This window comes from Mycteria americana, chromosome 23 (genome assembly GCF_035582795.1).
Source record: "Mycteria americana isolate JAX WOST 10 ecotype Jacksonville Zoo and Gardens chromosome 23, USCA_MyAme_1.0, whole genome shotgun sequence".
In the NCBI taxonomy this organism is placed as follows: Eukaryota; Metazoa; Chordata; class Aves; order Ciconiiformes; family Ciconiidae; genus Mycteria; species Mycteria americana.
Genome location: NC_134387.1, coordinates 3,772,099 through 3,787,427, shown reverse-complemented (window position 1 = coordinate 3,787,427; position 15,329 = coordinate 3,772,099).

The window sequence follows — 15,329 nt, the reverse complement described above, 5'->3', positions numbered from 1 at the left end:
ACATGTGAATTAGTAGAAAAGTCCAATTCTCTATAAATTCATGCTTCCTCTGAAAATCTGTGTTTCTGAAAATTAGATTCTCGGGTTAGGGTCCTGTAATAATCATGCTCACAGGCTCTCAAACCCCCAGCTGTTAAAGATGGATGGGCAGTTCATGAAAGAGTTTGTGGTAACTTAAAATGTGCTTCTCTATATTTGGCTTTAATTTAGAGGACTTCATACTGCAATCTGTAATACGTAGCGTGTTTGATATCATGCGATAATTTTGCAGAAATCTGAGATGGCTTCAAAAGATAGTCCAGAGCTGGCTGGCAAATATTTGTGTTCCTGTAAAATGTAGCTGCACAGCAAAAGCTGAAGGAAGATAATAGCAAAGGATAGAAAAGAATCCAGGCAGATAACCACTATAAACTGTATTTATGAAGACATTTTCCTTTTCCATTCTGCTGGCTGTATTTCAGAACACGTTCAGACAAATAGTTGATATTTGGGCATTGGAATATGCTTTCTCCTTTAAGCAAATCACTTAAAGACATGTTTAAGGCTACCATAATCTGTACTAGCGATTCAGAGGTTTCAAGATCTCGACTGTAAATGCTTTCTCGGTCATGTTCCTTCACCAGTTACGAGAGGACGTTAGGCTCTTGTTCTACGCCTTTCTGTTTCTTAGCCACGGATGGCCGCTACTCCAGTGTACGTGGGCCCTATGCAACAGTGTTTGCATTGTACGAGTATGAGCTGGAGATCTATTGCCATGTGGGGCACAGTCTTTTTCGTCTCCCTACTAATTATAAGTCACTTCAGTATCTTTCTTTCCAGGTTAATTTCTCCCAAGGTGAAATACAGTAGATTTAGGAATAAACTCTATTGTTACATTCCCCCAAAGTGGCAAGAAATTATCAGATTTAGGACTGGTTGCACTTCTTTTGTTCTGGTAGTTTCTTAATTAGGTGGAGCAACATTCACTTTGGCTTTTTTTCTTTTGTCCATTGTGGACAGTTATACCACAATTATTTGGGGAGTGGAGATGGCTTGTGGGTTTTTTTAAATTTATTTTATTTTTATTTGTGGTTTTTTAGGAGTGGAGGAGGAATGTGATGTGTCCAGGAAGCGTGTGGATGCTTGCATTTCAAGTGAAAAGCTTGTTCCGTTTGTTGTGGGGGTGAGTTAGTTACATGAACGGGGTTTTGTTCCCTTGTCTCTGAATGGCACTGCTCTGAACTTTTGAGTAGCTCCAGATACAGTCAATAGCTTTGCCAAAGAATAACGGCATGCTGTGCTGCGGGTTATTCAGTTTAGGATGCATCACAGTTGGTGCATGAGATATGGTGCGGAGCTTTAAAGAAGCCAGTTTAAAGTCCTTGCAAGTTCTTCATGGCTTATGATCAGAGGCTTCTACTTCTTAGTAACATGTTGCAGTATTTATGGCCAGGAATAGAGTGAACATAACCATGTTGTTAGCTCCTTTTTAGCCGTTTAACTTAACACACAAGGAAATTACCAGCCATTGTTAATTGATATTGAAATTTGATCTAAGTCAATTTGTTTGGAATTTAAGATTAAATTAATTTAAATAACTTTTGACAGAATACTCTTTTGAAAGGCTTCCCTTGTAAGTTCCCCACTGAAGTAAATCACTTTCATTGAATTATTTACGAGACAATTTCATAGGGAGAGCTTCAAAAACCCTCCAGGCAATAATAAAATGATCTTCACTGTTACAGTCACAATTTGTTCTGGATAATTGGCTGCCTTTTCCCATTGGGGAATAGTATGGTTTTACGTGCTAGATAGGTGCCTCATCCTGCCAAGAGGACAAAGTGGTGCCAATGATATAGACTAAGTCTGGGTCTGAGTTTCCATTTAAAAAAAAAAAAAAAAAAGCTGCCAAACCCTTAGTTTATACTGCAAACCTGCCATTCAGATTTGCAGTGCGTTGCAGAAACAAACTTTCCTCTTTTGTTTGCTTGTTTATTTTTAATTATTTTACCTCTCAAATGGGTAACTTACTGATAAAGGAATAGCACTTTACCAGACCATTTTGTTCTGTCTGTTCATGTTCTGTCTGTTTGTTCATGTAGGTGTTTAAATGTAGACTGTATGTTTGCAAATGGCTGTTTACAAAGCTTAATGGAAAACGGGTTTCTTTCTGTGGAGGGGAAAAAAAAAGTTAAATGTAGATTTCATAATTCCATTGGAGTATTTCAGGGGAGCTGAGCCAGTTCAAGTTTATCCTATCCTTTTCATGTTCAGTGGTCATCTGTTGCAAGCCACCGAGGGAAACATAACACTGAGTTAAGAGGACCATTGATTTGAACTCATATGGGTGCTCTGATGTTGTCTGCTCCCTCTCACCCCTCTGCTCCTGTGAGCTGAGCGTTTTTGATGAGATTTCTGCAGGTTATTGGAAAGTGGTGTGTCATAACGATTCTGTTAACCTGCTGCGATGAAGAAGACTGAAGAGCACTTGCACCTTAGAGAAAGGAAAAAAAATTGAAGCATTATGGCAATGCATAGTCAAAATATCTGGATTTTTAACCTAAGCATTATGCCTTTCAACCATCTAGTGAAAAATTAGAATTTTCTAGAGCAAGCAGACTTGCACTGTTGAAAAGTTAACCAGAAAAATTGTAAAAAAGAATTCCTTTTTATTAAAAAAGGGGGGGGGGGGGGGGGGGGGGGGCAAAAAAAAAAGCTCAGTTTCTGAAGTTTGGGCAACATATGGTTGGATTTTGACAATGTCTCTTGAAATAATTTGAGTCTTTTAGTGGGTTGCCTCATTTCCTTTAACGGTGGCCACCAGATTCTATCAGAGCAATAGCCAGCTTATAAAACTCGTTTGTCCCTGAAATATATTGTTTTCTTCAGTTCAATGGAATCTTTGCCCAAAAGCCTCCCCTTTCCTAGATGCCTTGACTGCTTTAAATCCCCACACAACTTTAAGAGATTTTGCTACCAGAGTTCAAACTGTGACAGAAGGTGTCACCTCCTTGTTCCCTGTGTGACGATGTTCAGTAGCATTCTTTGCATTACAAGAAATTATCTTCTGACCAGTTTGTGACTTCTGAGAGAACCAAGGCTGAAATGCGCTGGGAAGAGAGTAATTTGCTATGGTGGGAATTCTGTGCATTTCTCAGGTAACCATTGCAAGCTTGATGGGATTTCCTTCCCTGAGAAGGAAAAATGGAAGAGCGAACTTTGGATATTTTCTCTGAGTCTGAATGATGCCCTGGTATTTTGTAGGAACGTATCTGGTAAGATTTGATGAAATTTGTGACATCAGAAATTGCTCATCCCTTAAAGAATTTTCTATTACATTTTAATTTTAAATAAGCTTTTCAGTCAGAATGGAGTTCTTGCTTAAAACCAGAAATAACCTCTTCAGAGTGCCTGGTATTCCCCTCGTGTATTGACGTTCATTTTGTGCTGGGTGAGGTCCTTCCAGTGGGAGAAATCCCTCTCCAACCCAGGGGACAATGCGGATTAAAAGTTGATGGTCTTTTAAACTGCAGGTGGGTGTTAGATCTTCAGCTATCTATATAAAACGTAGCTTGAGTTCTCCTTTCTAACTTTTATCAGTGTTTGTCCTTTCCTCTGTTTTCATTGTAACTTTTTAATTTCTATTGAAGTAAAATCCAAACAAAACTTTTTTGTTTTTAAAGGAGACTTACAAATCAGCATTTAGAAAGCAAAGAGGAAAGGACTGGGAAATGACCGTGCTGTACTTTTTTCATTACTGTTGTATGCTATGGCAAGTGTCATAATTCTTTTGTCTTGTAGTTCTTATTTAAAAAACCTTTTTTTCTTTTCAGAACTGTTCATGATACATGCAGTAATATTAACTTAGCCTGTCTTTCCTGACAGTCACAATGTTTCATAAAAGATCGTAACAAAGAAAAATGAATATAATACCTGTTCTCTGATAGCTCATGAAAAGTCCTCCAGAAGATGATTTATTTAGTCTGGGATTTTTCAAAAGATCCTGTGAACTGGGTGCCTAATTCTCCTAATGTATTTGAGTGAATCCTGCTCTTCTTTCAGTAATTCAACGTAAACATTTGCTCAAAACTGCCAAAACTCTACATGTGTTATATGCACGTAAATATTAGATCTAATATTTCAAATAATATTTTACATTAATTTGATTAAACTCTCTGGCAATGCTTGTAACTGGTATGAGAATCCATCTTCCATACAGATTTCTCATTGTAATTGATCATTATTTAATGAAAGCTTAAAATAAAGTGTCCAAACTTATGTCATATCCCCTCCAATGCTTTGAATATTTCATCTTCACTGAATGAGCTGCATAGCAATTTGAGCACACCCTTTAGACAGATATCAGAGCTTCCTGATGATTTTTTGTCTGCCAGTATTCACTGCCTGCCTTCTGGCTCTGACCACTGTTGATAAAATTACGGAAAGGATTATAGTGTTTCATTCTATTAAATGTCAGGGTGGAGAACATAAAATATGTCTGCTTATGAGCAGCACTCATCAAGGACAACCTTGATTATTCAGGCTTGTTTGAGCAACAATTCCCAGTCTTCAGACCACATTGGTAGATGTGTTTGTTTTCCTCTCAACGTTCAGTTGATTTTTCTTCTTTTTTGGGGGGGTGAGGGTTTAGGTGGGGGAGTGAAGATCACCTAGATCGTGCTTTCTCCATAACTTGGGACACGGAATCTGTCCTGTTGTGTAAATATGAATGGTTCTGAAGGGTTTTCTGTCATTATTGAATATTGCCTAATTTGAAGTTTGTCATTTATGATTTAGAGGGCAACAAAGCCATTTCTCAGAATGTGTAGCATATTGTGACAGACGTAGAATACAATGACCTTGTGTGCCTGCATTCTTGTGAGAGCTGGCTGCAGCCATAACTATCGGCTTTCTGTGAGTTCTGAAGTAAAGACGATGTTATTTTAGTATAGTTACTGTGACTTTATGCATTAGTATAAAGGTAGGTAAAATCCTGGGTTTAATTCTCGGGGGTAGCTGTATATTTGTGTATGTGTGCACGTATGTGTGTTTGTGCAGAGGTTTGCATTCCTGGTAAATATACGGGAAGCTGGCCTTTATGGGTGAGATTATATGTGCTGGTAAGCTGGAGCCTGAAACTCCAGGCTCTAAGAAATACTTGCAATAATTCGTAGCGCATTGGGCATTCTTTGTTTATTTTAACATCTCAGTTACCTCGGATAGATGCATTTTCTGTTCCTTGTGTACTGGTTCTCAGAAGGCATCTTGTAAATGCCTAAATGCATGTTAATTTTCAATCTCCTGGTGTGATTCTGAGCTTGCACATGGAAATGTGGGTACCATGTTATGCATATATTGATACCTTTAGGTAAATACTTTTTTTTTTTTTTTTAGGGGAGAGGAGAATACTTGAGAATAATAAGAAAGTCTGAACAAAGAAATTCAACTTGTGCTAGAATTGTATCATTCTGAGTGAGTGGAGAATCAGGCCAGATGTGTCCTGGGAGAGCACTCAGCTTTGCTTTAAACAAGCTTCTTTGGCTCTGTTAAAGTGCTCGTGAGACAAAACTCCACAGCAGAAGAGAAAGCTTCGCATCAGATGCACTAAAAATATTCCGTATAAGAAGATGCAGGTTGGAAAGTAAGAGTTATATTGCTGTTTACTAAGGTCTTTACGGTTAGATAGACAAGAGAAAGAAAAATAATTCCTGGGAGCTTTGTTGTGTGTCAGCTGGTAACTTTTGCAGTGACAGATTTTTAAACCTGTAATATATTCATAGACTTATATATTCATATACAGGAATAAGATTGAAAAATTCTTTGATTCTTTACTTTGAGCTGGGGCAAACAAAAATGTTTTGAAAGGAGGCAGTGGTGTTGAGACAGAATCCCAGATAAGTAATGGGGCATTTGAAGGTGAAATCTATTTGCCCCTGAGAAATTCCTTACTTTTGGGAATCTGAAATGTAACCCAGCATGCAATGCTTTTTAACCAAGTATGACCTTTAAAAGAGGAAGTGGGGAAAGAAGAGAAAACCTGTGTGTTTGAATGTGAATTTCAACATCTGTTAGGATGTGTAAGAAAGTTAGTTGGTGGCATTTAGCTTCTTTCTGTTCTGCAGGCTTACAAGGGCTTGTTCAAATGCAGCTGATGGGAAGAAGAGTTTAATTTGCAGATCAGGCCCATTTTTTGGCCGTAAAAGGGTAAACAACAAACAGCTTTTTCCTTTCTCCCCTATCCCTTTTAAGTAGAAAGCTGTCAACCTGTTAAATTATTTCCACTTAGGAACAATTGCCCAGGTGCTTACAAGTTGGCTCATCTTTTGTCATTTTGCTTTTATGTGAGTAAACTGTAGCTCCATGCCTGTGAGAGCTAATGAAGCCTGCTTTCCAGTGGCTTTGTGTCTTGTGACGTAACTTTTCTGTCATAATTTAATATGCCTTATTTGAAGGTTGTATTGTGAGTTTCCTCATTTTTAAATATGGGAAAGTCTACACAGGAATAAAAAATTACTGGTGTTTGCTCCTTATTAAACAAACAAGAAATTGCATAAGTTAAAGATAATGTGTTTGGTGTCTAAAAAGTCATAATCTTCCATTTGGGTAGCATTGAGAATGCCTGTTGTGTATGGATTCTTCTGTGTCTTATAAGCTTTAGAGGTATTCTGACTTCTGGATGTGATGGGATGGGGAAAAGGCATTAGCAGAGACTCCCTGCTCTTCGGTGATCTCTTTCCCTTTGTGAAACTTGATTGAGACTGGTTATCAGTTGCTCCTTCTCTTGAAGGGAGACAAGATGCAAGTGTGCACTCACAAATCATGATTACTTCAGCTTTTTCAGTCTAAAAACAACAACTTGAAAACTTCTCAAAATATGCTTTTCATAAGACTGAAAGGAAGACATTGAGTTTCACAAGAAGGGGGTTTGGTTCCTGAGTCTGTCATGCAAAATACCTATGCAGGTTAAGAGAAAGCGTAGTTAGCTTTTTCAAATGTGTTCAATACTACTAGTTCCCACTGACACGAACTAGTCTTGAAAGTGCGCAGTAGCTCTGCTTGGTTTGTCCTTGGACTCTTATCTCCATCTGCTGAAAAGCAGCAGCTTTCTGCCCATCCTGGACACTGATCACACACCATGGCCAGGTTCTAGAGGCATCAGGATGCAACAAACAATAGTTTACTATTATGTTATCTTTCAGCCATTTAAAACAAGTGTTTTATAAAGTATTGGGCATCACAGTATGTTACTGGCAAAGTGCTGCTAATACCCTTAAAGCCAAGCTTAGTTCCACACTTTGAACACATTTGTCTTCTAGAATATAGATGGTTGTCTTTCCATTTCTTCTCTTCTTCACCTTAAGACATAAATTGATAGTTTTTCCTTCCCCTATTGTGACAAGTATGTACTCAGAATGTGTTCACCTCACTGTCAACAGACCTGGAAAAATTCTCTGCTGGAATTGAATCTGAGACTTCTGAATCTAAATGTGTAAGCCCTCGCCACTACAGTTTTAAAGATTCAATTACAGTAGAATAAAGGCATTAATAGGTTCACACCCCTGGAGGGGAAAATGATGCTACCTGAGGCTAGTCTGTGTTACATCCAGTTCCACAGACATAATCCTTCAAAAGCCGTGTCCACAGAAATGGTGTCGTTTCTTTGCCTCATGTGTGAATCAAGCATACCTGCATACTTGATTCTCCAGTGGATTTCTTGCTGTGCATTTCAGATCTGACGGAGTGACATTAATTTATTGTGCACTAAAGGTATTTTCTTTCTTTTAGAAAAGAGGAAAATGTAATCTTTTTCAGACATGTGCTTTTGTTGAACTTTTGTAGGGTCTGCTAGGTGTGTGTGTGTGGGGAATTACACTTTTGTTCCTGGTTTGCTGCTATTGTGCTATAATTATAGCACAAGTCAGTTGCTTCCTTAGCTTTTAGTCTTTATAGTTAGATGCTGGTTCCGGTCAAATGTTTGGATGGTTAAAACACACGAAACAGCTTTCTCCATCTGAGAGGTTTTGGATGCTACCCTAATACAAACAATAACAGAATATTTAAGAAATGAATGCTTCCAGGAATTCCTCTTACCCTTAGTGGGAAATGCTGAATATAGCAGATTGGGTGTTTTCTTCAAGGCTGCAAGGAGTTTACGTGGAAATACTTTTAGGGATGTAATTTGACAGAGAGAGATCTTGCCCCATCCTGAATAATAAACAGAAGGGGTACTTAGGGCAGGAGGTAAACTTTTGGGACCTTGCTCTGCCTGGCTCATTCTCCATGCAAGGGTACTGATTGATCACTATTAGGGGTTCTCTTAGTCATTCCAAAACAAAGCACAGTCATGAGAACTCTTCTAGGACAAGAAATTGGCTTCTCATCCTGTAATGCACTGATGGATAGGAGAATGTCACCTCTCCATTTGGCGTTGCATAACAGCATTGGTCAAACATTTTGTAACTTTATTTTAAGTAATTTAAACCAATTAGCATGCAGCTAATTTAGCATGACATGAACTGTAACTGTGCAACTCTACTCCAGCTTTGTTCGTTAAATTCAACATTAAGTCGTTTTCTTGACACCTAAAAGATGTATAATCAGTCACCAATTAATTAGCATCAGTATGTCAGGTACTCATTAGAATAATTGACTAAAGTCTGTCTTGTCGAAAATGGCTTTTTGCTTAATTTTATGCACTTAGTGAAATGGAAAATACAGTCCTAAAAGACGTAGACAGATCTCATAGGTCATCTGCATAATTTGTTTGCCAGGTTAATTTAGGCATATCCTCGAGTGCTTTCTGTAGCTTAGCTGTCATAGTTTAGGTGGTAAGTTTCCACCACTTATCTCAGAAAACGTATTTTGTATTATCGTTAGGTGACTATAAGTAAAAACTGTGTGTTAACTCTGACTAACCGGAAATACCAAAATAGTTTGGTTAGCCAACTTGAGGAAGGAACACATTAGGAGAGTAGTTGGCACAAGTCCTCCTCAGGCTGTCTCTGACAAGAACTGCTTTTGAGACAGGGTTTGCAAAGACAGATTATCCTTCCGTGTTTCATGCTTTCGTCCTCCTTCATTATGAGATTTTTTGCTATGTCTGTGTTGTATGTGACTGTGAACCTAGACTCGAGACACACGATATGCGCAGAAGCATAGACAAAAGGTAAAAGGTGAAATAGCAGCATGCAGAGGAGAGGGTTGTGCCAGAAGATGTACTGTGTGACAGATGGGGCAATTGAACTCAGTACTCTATATTATTTATATAGTATATAAGTGCACGGGTATTTAAATTGGCTTTGTTTATGTGAAGGAACTTTTTAGCTTGAGCGTAGAGCCATGTAAGGTGACGAGAGATCTGTCTGGTTGGGTGCTGATTCATAGTTATCTTGGGTTAACTGAGGAGTCTTTGCCTGCAGGGAGTCGGTAGCTACGTCAAGTTTTGGAACTTGCACACGTTTTCCCACGTTGTTGCGCTCTGTTAGGTGTCTCTTGTCTCTCTTCTCTATTCCTATTAACCTTGAATTGTTACACCAAGCATTATTATCCAGGTCAAATGTCTAGATCTGGCACTTCGCATCTGCAGTGAAAAGGAGAAACTATGCCAAACTTTCTGAACCAGGATGGGCTGGTGGCTGCCTCTGCTCATAACCCTTCACGGAACGTGTTTGACTATGGGCAGCAAGAAAAGCGGCAGTGTTTGCCCATTCTGTACCCCCTCTGGTCACAAGCGCTCCCAGGGCTGTGCGGTTCAGCTCTGAGCACTGATGAAAGGCAGCAGACGTGTCACAGCAATGCACTGAGCAGCACAGGCTGCAAATAATCTCTTATTCTTACTTTAATGCTTCAGGAGCTTCTCTCTGAAACAAACAGCATGTGTGTTCTGTTTCTTTTTGGCTAGCAATGTACTGTCAGCTTTAGCGTTAATCTGTGTTAGAGGAATTAGTATTTGGTTTGTTGGTTTAACTCATTAAAGAAATGACTTCTGTAGCTTTGCTCCAGTTCAAGCAACATCCATCACTGAAGACGATTTTCTTCAACAGTGGGACACAATAGATAGGTGTTTATTTATTTTTATAACCGTTGACAGTGATGTATGCTTTCAAGGTGAATACCAATCATGCAAATGCCCATGTTTATTTTTCCTGAATTCCCCTTAAGAAAGGCAGAGATTTGTCTGACAGGATCAGATGAACAACCTATTTAAGAATACTAATACCATCTTATTTTCGCTCATAGACCTCAAAAAACTTTTCAAAGGAAGCTAATAGCATTTTATATATAACATGCATCTAGTAAATAAATAAAACAGTGAGAAAAGGAAGGGAAAGTGACCTTCCCTGAGGCCACCCAATAAATAACTTTGCAGCCTGGGAGAAGAGCTCCTGTCACTTGAGCTCCTTGCCAGAGATAGAAGATTGGAAATGGCAGAATTTGGAATAGAAGCCTCAGTTCAGCGCTTTATCCAGCAACCAACACGGGGCTCTCATTTCCAAGAGTGGAATTAAAAACATGCTCCGAGAGATAATCTAAATATTAACTGTCAGTTTTCCTAAACTCTGAATTAATGGGTTTGAAAAAAAGCTGTTGGAAGCTTTTGAGTTGATGGACTGCCAGTGTTTGTTTGAAGCATCCTGCACTGCCTGACAGATGATTCCTTTAGGAAAAAGGGTGAATAAATTCCTAATTCACTGGGAAGTGAATCTGAAGAAGAAGTAGGTGTCAGGCATGGCTGGAAAAAGGAACTGTGAGAATAACCATTCAAGGGAGAATATTGAGATGACCTTTCCTACTCTGGGTTCCTTTTGTTAATGAAGGCAAAGTCTCTTTAAAGGGCAGCAAGTCTGAACTTCTGTGGATGGGGTTTGCCAGTCTGGGAATTGGTTTATATTTTCTATTGCATGAGCCTCTCTATGAACTGTAACCTTTAAATATTAAATACACTTCAGGTCAAGATAGCCTAGTTTATGAGGTGGTGGGTACAGTGAGAGAAGAGTAAATACCTGCATTTTATGAGTGTAATTTCAATCCAAATTCCAGGTTTGTTACTCATGCCAAAGATGTACATAAAATCACTGTAACAATCAAAACATGAATCAAGGCTCATAAAGCAAACTTGAATTGTTAATGAAGTTTCTTTCAAGGGTTTGTTGCCACTCCAAATCAGTATCGTTGGCTTTTTCACAGCCTAGAGGACAGACTGCTGTAACAAAGAGCTGTTGCCAGTTTTCGTTCTACAAGGTGAAATCGCTATAACTCTGAAAGCCTTTTCAGGAGTAACAGTATTCATTGGAATGCCTTTCCCAGGCATTTTCTGCATTTAGGAATATTGCAGCATGCGTAAATAGAATGGGAACTTTCTGTGGCTGAATCAATGTTACGTTTTCTTCAGACCCAACAAAAATTCAGAAATGCAAAAAGAGTATGATAGGAACAGGCACTACAACTTCATGAAATGGGTAAGCATGGGTAAGATTTGTAAGTTCAAAAAATGTTCTTTGGAGTAATCAAATGTTTTAATGAATTTGATTACAGTTCAACAAATGGCTATCACGTTAGTGGAAATGGTTTGATGGGAAATAAGATTTCAATTTTCTTTCCTGAAGTGTCATTGAAAAGTAAAGTTTAGTTAAAACAAGGGAAATAATTGAAATTGAAATAGTTAATTTTATTCAGTATGCTGTTATTTCAGGTTCTGTGTAATGAAGGTTTACTGACCAAATCACTTGTTCTTCAGCTCAGTGACAAAGAAAAAGCAGCAATTATTCACACTGATTTAATACTGCTTGTAAGAGGAACATAGTCACACTCAATCATAGTTTCCTGGTTTCCAGAAACCAAAACCAGATTTTGCGTTCCCTAAAAGACATTGTTAAAAGTGCCCAGTTCTAAATGCTTTAATGGGACTAAGACCAGAACCTGGCAAATGGAGGGGGCTGAAGAAGACTCTGCTGGAAGTAATGGTACCAAAAGAAAACTGCAGAAGCCCGTGTTCCACTTCTGGAAGTCTGTTCATGAAGTCTGTATGTGAATATGTGCGTGGCAAACTTACTCACCAGATTCCATTATGGGAAAATATATTTTTAAAAGTTATAAGTAGATTTTGAAAATATTTGCTGGGAAAGGAGAGACAAATAGGTATGGCGAGAGAGGAAGAAGTGAGCTACCATTGTTAACCTTTTGATGCATCTTGTGTTTTAACCATTGTGCTTCCATTAACTTCAGGAAAAAAGAAGTTTCCAGAAACTGAAGTCCTTTTGCACTGTTCTGTCTCCAAGGTGTACTGATTATCCAATAATGTTTTGTAAAATGCCCATAGAAGTTCTTAAATTTTCTGGCACTTAGTGTCTTACAGAGCTCTGCAGTCAAATGAACAAAGTGTTTCTGTTAAATCCATACGTATGTGACTTAATGCTTTTGAGCGAAGCAGAGTCTGTTAAATTTTGCTTTTAATAGAAAACCAAAGAAAAAATAATTGCTGAATTCCCCTGCAGAAAGTAAACTTTTTTTAATCCACTACACAGGGCACTGGCATGAATCATGCAAATCTGAAAGTGGTGTTCTTGGTGGAAAAAAGTTCTCAGGACACTTGATTCAACACTAATATTCCTTGTTTAGACCTGGTGATGCTGTTGAAGGCATACAGAACAGTCATTGTGTTCTGTGAAGATCATGAAAAGGTCTATTAAATGGCTTGACAGCTGGAACAGAAGCAATTGCCCGATTTGCATTTTAAGGGAGCTGTAGAGATGCGCTATCTGGATGTGCTTCCTCTGCTATATTCCTGATAGATGAATAAATACTTGACGTGACTGGAAACATCCAAACTTTATTTGTGCACAGTTAGCTGCTCTTAAAAATTTCAGAAAAATCTTAGAATTCAGCAGGAGTGGGATTCCCTGTTTATCTAATGCATCTGTCTTAATGCTTTCATCAAACTGCTGTTTTTCTCATCTTTGAGACTGTTTATAGTTGTTCCAAATGTTTAAAAATAGAAATTTTTCTAGTTTTCTATGACTGGTATTTTTTGCAGCTACCTCTTTGTTTCTGGAACTCTGGAAGTTGAGCAGTCCAAAGAAACTGCTCCTTATGGAAATGATGATGAAAACATTGCTTTGGTTAGCAGCAAATATCCAGATGTAGTATGCTTAAAGATAATTCATTTGCTATGGGGTACCTACAAAAAAACCCCTGTCCATGGAAGATGTGTTTGAAGTCACTTTCATGACAGTCAATATTGTGTTAAGGTTTCTTTGTATTGCCTTCATCTGTCTCTTGCCTCATGTCTTTATGGTTAGATTATAAACACTTGGAGTAAACAGTATCTTTCTGGTCATATGACAAGCATGGAAAGGTACTAGTTTAGTTTATGACAATTTTTTTTACAATCTTATAAGGTGCTACACTTCAGGCTGGAAGATTTACACTGTGAGACAGTGTGTGAATCCCGGGTTTGGTCCTGTGCAGTAGTTAATTCCTGGAGTTTGATATGGGAACATAGGACATTGTGTTAGAATGAGCTATTCAAAAATTCTCCGATTTTTTTCTTTTTTTTTTTTTAACTTCCCCCAAGTAATCCAAATACAAATGGAAGGACAAAATTTCAGGCTATCTCCACTCAGCTATGTATTTGCTTTGTTTCACTGTGGGCAAGACAACTTGACTTTGGTGTTTTAATGGTAGCATATGCTTAACTTCTAAGAGTGAAAATAATAATGTGGAAACAAAGCAACATTCTTTGGAATATTTCTCCAAGTGAAGTCAGACAAAATTAAAATATTTCCATAATTTTTTTTAATATCAAATCAGCTTTTCTTCTCTTGGAAAGGCATTTGGCCAGGGAAAACAAAAAGCTTTAAAGAAGCAAGTCTTTCAGAGGATGCTCTGATGAAAGTCAGATGAAATTTTTGACACTAATCAGTAGGTGCAAGTAGGTCAGTCACTGAATGCTATTAATTTTTTTTTTTTAAATACCACATTTAGATTTGCAACTATACATTAGCCAGTGAGTGGCAAAGTTAAAAATGGAGGAACAAGTATAGCACAGGTAGGAAAAATGCAAGCTCTTCCAGAATATTAGACCACGTTCTAGGGGGACCTGTCTGGTAATGACCTTCATTTATTTGTGCCACTGTGTTCCGTATTGCATTTTCCTTATGCCTTTTAATGTTGAAATCTTTGTGGATGAAATCCATTGTTGGGCGTGGTACGTTTACTGTAGAGCACTAACAGCAAGAGCTAGACCAATCTGCATCAGAAATTTTTTTGACGTAGTGAACCACTCTTTTTGTGGATAGTATGTGGTTCACGTAAACTAATTGGAAAAAGGGAAAAAAATGCAGTTTTGGCAGAAGATGGAAATAAATATACTGAAACCAATTTTGGTCATTTTCGTAAGGTTGTCAGTTGACTGTGGTTTTAACTGAAGTCAACATGTGGCCCACCCTTTCAATCAGATGGGAAGTGCCATATCAAATCGTATACCATATACACTGTGCCCGAGATACAATTCCAGTGTTCTGTGAAAAGCGTGCACCTACTTTTCTAACTCACGTTAGTAACTACATCGGTGACTTTCTTTACCTCCAACTTCTGTGTAAAAATTTCTTGGGACAGATGGTGCTGACAGGAGAAGGGTCTTGCAGGAAGGAATTCAGTCATTTTTAAGAAGTGAGAGAAGCAGCTGTGGTTTTGATTACTATTAAGGTAATTATGAAAGGGAGTATTATCAGCACTGAGTCACTTGGTGCACCTGTGACAGAAATGGGTCTTTTGTTGTGCTTCATATTGAGCTAGTGATGGCCAGCATCTGCCCTGTGTTAGAAGCAGGGTGATAATGCTTTGTGGTCACCAAGATTTATCTCCTCTGTTTTTGGCACCTGAGTCTTCCCATAGATGTGGCAATTATAAGTCTTCTGTAGTTGAGCAGTGTGTTTCTCATTCTGCCTTTTGGAGCCATGCTCAGCTCACTGCCTACTGTGAAAGCTACTGACACGGCATTTCATGTGTGGTGTTTGTTCAGCAGCGAAACAAGATCCTGCATACTGCGACTGGTAAAGCAGAGCTAAGGCTTTGCAGATTGCTGTTCTGTAATGTTCAGGAAGGAAAATCAGTGAGTTTCTCGCATGGTGTCACACCATATGTTAACGTCATCCATAATTTCATATCAGAATCCTTCCAGCTCCTGTTCATGTAGGGCCAAGACTCAAGTTCCTGGAGGTAAATGGGTCTATGTTACATAGAATAAAAGTTAATCAAGTGGACAATGATGCTATGGAAAGCAGTGCAAAGATGTAGATGCGAGTTGTTAAAAAAAAATTGTGATGAGAAAGCTTTCTTTAAAGAATTAG